Here is a 4192-nt window from a genome sequence, read left to right on the forward strand (position 1 = left end):
AAGTACTACTGTTTTCTATTCAATTCATCTTATTTTGCTTCTAAGATATTCATTCGCACTTCAACCTGAATGTGATGAACGTGACAATCATCATCATCCCCTATGAACGCGTGCCTGACAACCACTTCCGTTCTACATTAGATTGAATGAGTATCTCTTAGATCTCTTAATCAGAATCTTCGTGGTGTAAGCTAGAATGATAGCGGCATTCAAGAGAATCCGGAAAGTCTAAACCTTGTATGTGGTATTCCGAGTAGGATTCAATGATTGAATGACTGTGACGAGCTTCAAACTCGCGAGTGCTGGGCGTAGTGACAGACGCAAAAGGAGGGTGAATCCTATTCCAGCATGATCGGGAACCTCAGATGATTAGCCGTGCCATGACAGGGCATCTTGGACCATTTTCACAAGAGGAGGGGATGTAGCCACTGACAACGGTGATGCCCTTGCATAAAGCCAGCCATGGAAAGGAGTAAGACTGATTGGATGAAGATAGCAGGAAAGCAGAGGTTCAGAGGAACGAAAGCATCTCTATGCGCTTATCTGAAATTCTCACCAATGATCTACATAAGTACTTCTATCCTTATTTTATTATTAATTTCAAAAACTCCATAACCATTTTATATCCGCCTGACTGAGATTTACAAGGTGACCATAGCTTGCTTCATACCAACAATCTCCGTGGGATTCGACCCTTACTCACGTAAGGTATTACTTGGACGACCCAGTGCACTTGCTGGTTAGTTATGCGAAGTTGTGAAGATATGTTTAGACCATGGTTCTGTGCATCCGTTTTTGGTGCCATCGCCAGGGAATCAATTTCGAACAATAATTCACAACCTGAGTAACAATTTCGCATACCAAGTTTTTGGCGCCGTTGCCGGGGATTGTTTGAGTTTGGACAACTGACGGTTCATCCTGTTGCTCAGATTAGGTAAATTTCTTTTTGTTTTCTTGTCAAAAATTTTTCAAAAATTTTTCAAAAATTTCTCCTTTGTTTTCGAAAAAAAATCTTAAAATAAAAATGTTTTCAAAAATATATTTTTCTTTAGAATTTTTAAGAATGAATTCTAGTGTTTCATGAAGCATGTTGAAGCCTGGCTGGCTGTAAAGCCATGTCTAAATTCTTTGGACTGAAGTTTTGGCTTAAAATTGAATGAATTACACTCATATTTTGACTAAAGCTTGGCTGGCTATTAAGCCATGCCTGACCCTTTGATTGGAGCTTTAGACTAACATGGCAAGATTCCTAGAATTCATATTAAAAATTTTAGAATCCTTATTTTTCTTTTTCAAAAATGTTTTTTCGAAAAAATTAAAAGAAAATACAAAAAAAAATTCATAAAATCATAAAAATAAAAAATATTTTGTGTTTCTTGTTTGAGTCTTGAGTCAGATTTTAAGTTTGGTGTCAGTTGCATGTGCATCTTGCATTTTTCGAAAATTCATGCATTCATAGTGTTCTTCATGATCTTCAAGTTGTTCTTGGTAAGTCTTCTTGTTTGATCTTGATGTTTTCTTGTTTTGTGTTGTATGGTGTTTTTCATATGCATTCTTGAATTCTTAGTGCCTAAGCATTAAAGATTTCTAAGTTTGGTGCCTTGCATATTTTCTTTGCATTAAAAATTTTTCAAAAATATGTTCTTGGTGTTCATCTTGACATTCAAAGTGTTCTTGGTGTTCATCTTGACATTCATAGCATTTTTGCATGCATTCATTGTTTTGATCTAAAAATCTTCATGCATTGCATAATTTTCATGTTTTTCTCTCTCATCATTAAAAATTCAAAAATCAAAAAAATATCTTTCCCGTTTTCTCTCTTAAAATTTCGAAAATTAGATTTGACTTTTTCAAAAATTTTTAAAATCTAGTTGTTTCTTATGAGTCAAATCAAATTTTCAATTTAAAAATCTCATCTTTTTCAAAATCTTTTTCAAAAATCAAATCTTTTTCATTTTTCTTAGTTATTTTCGAAAATTATAAAAATGTTTTTCAAAAATCTTTTTCTTATCTTTATCACATAATTTTCGAAAATAACATCACCAATTAATGTTTTGATTCAAAAATTTCAAGTTTGTTACTTGCTTCTTAAGAAAGATTCAAACTTTAAGTTCTAGAATCATATCTTATGATTTCTTGTGAATCAAGTCATTAATTGTGATTTTAAAAATCAAATCTCTTTCAAAAAACTAATTTCTATCATATCTTTTCAAAAATATCTTCTTATCTTATCCTTTTCAAAAATTTGATTTCAAAATATCTTTTCTAACCTCTTATCTTCTTATCTTTTCAAAATTGATTTTCAAAATTTGTTTCAACTAACTAACTAACTTTTTGTTTGTTTCTTATCTTTTTCAAAACCACCTAACTAACTCTCTCTCTCTAATTTTCGAAAATATCTCCCTCTTTTTCAAAAAAATTCTTTTTAATTAACTAATTATTTTAATCTTTGATTTTAAAAATTTTCGAAAATTACTAACCTTTTTCAAAAACCATTTTCGAAAATCACTAACCCTTTTTCAAAAATAATTTTCGAAAATCCTTCTCCCTCATCTCCTTCTAATTATTTATTCATCTACTAACACTTCTCTTCCTCACATCACTCACCAAATTCGAACCCCCTCTTCTATCTGTGTTCGAATTTTTTTTTCTTCTTCTCTTCTTCTACTAACAATAAGGAACCTCTTTACTGTGACATAGAGGATTCCTCTTCTTTTCTTGTTCTCTTCTCTTTCTTATGAGCAGGAACAAGGAAAAAGGCATTCTTGTTGAAGCTGATCCAGAACCTGAAAGGACTCTGAAGAGGAAACTAAGAGAAGCTAAATTACAACAATCCAAAGACAACCTTATTGAAAATTTCGAACAAGTAAAGGAGATGGCAGCTGAACCCAACAACAATAATGCAAGGAGAATGCTTGGTGACTTTACTGCACCTAATTCTAATTTACATGGAAGAAGCATCTACATTCCTGCCATTGAAGCAAACAACTTTGAGCTGAAACCTCAATTAGTTTCTCTGATGCAGCAAAACTGCAAGTTTCATGGACTTCCATCTAAAGATCCTTTTCAGTTCTTAACTGAATTCTTGCAGATATGTGATACTGTTAAGACTAATGGAGTAGATTCTGAAGTCTACAGGCTCATGCTTTTTCCTTTTGCTGTAAGAGACAGAGCTAGAGTGTGGTTGGACTCTCAACCCAGAGATAGCCTGAACTCTTGGGACAAGCTGGTCACGGCTTTCTTAGCCAAGTTCTTTCCTCCTCAAAAGCTGAGCAAGCTTAGAGTGGATGTTCAAACCTTCAGACAGAAAGAAGGTGAATCCCTCTATGAAGCTTGGGAAAGATACAAGCAACTGACCAAAAAGTGTCCTTCTGACATGCTTTCAGAATGGACCATCCTGGATATATTCTATGATGGTCTGTCTGAATTAGTTAAAATGTCATTGGATACCTCTGCAGGTGGATCCATTCACCTAAAGAAAATGCCTGCAGAAGCTCAAGAACTCATTGACATGGTTGCTAATAACCAGTTCATGTACACTTCTGAGAGGAATCCTGTGAGTAATGGGACGCCTCAGAAGAAGGGAGTTCTTGAAATTGATACTCTGAATGCCATATTGGCTCAGAATAAAATATTGACTCAGAAAGTCAATATGATTTCTCAGAGTCTGAATGGAATGCAAGCTGCACCCAACAGTACTCAAGAGGCATCTTCTGAAGAAGAAGCTTATGATCCTGAAAACCCTGCATTAGCAGAGGTAAATTATATGGGTGAACCTTATGGAAACACATATAATCCATCATAGAGAAATCATCCAAATCTCTCATGGAAGGACCAAAGGCCTTAACAAGGCTTTAATAATGGTGGAAGAAACAGGTTTAACAATAATAAACCTTTTTCATCATCCACTCAGCAACAGACAGAGAACTCTGAACAAAATACCTCTAATTTAGCAAACTTAGTCTCTGATCTATCCAAGGCCACTGTAAGTTTCATGAATGAAACAAGGTCTTCCATTAGAAATTTGGAAGCACAAGTGGGCCAGCTGAGTAAAAGGATCACTGAAATCCCTCCTAGTACTCTCCCAAGCAATACAGAAGAAAATCCAAAAGGAGAGTGCAAGGCCATTGAACTAATCACCGTGGCCGAACCTATGAAGGTAGGAGAGGACGTGAATCCCAAGGAGGAAGAC

The 4192-nt window shown here is 34.8% G+C and overlaps 1 non-coding gene across 1 annotated transcript; it reads right to left on the reverse strand.

The window, feature by feature from the left end:
• Nucleotides 1-3274: 3274 nt before the first annotated feature.
• Nucleotides 3275-3382, reverse strand: LOC112768070 (small nucleolar RNA R71). Its single transcript, XR_003185509.1, has one exon. It is a non-coding gene; the product is annotated as a small nucleolar RNA R71 (small nucleolar RNA).
• Nucleotides 3383-4192: the final 810 nt, after the last annotated feature.

The sequence above is a fragment of the Arachis hypogaea genome, chromosome 17 (genome assembly GCF_003086295.3).
Source record: "Arachis hypogaea cultivar Tifrunner chromosome 17, arahy.Tifrunner.gnm2.J5K5, whole genome shotgun sequence".
Classification (NCBI taxonomy): domain Eukaryota; kingdom Viridiplantae; phylum Streptophyta; class Magnoliopsida; order Fabales; family Fabaceae; genus Arachis; species Arachis hypogaea.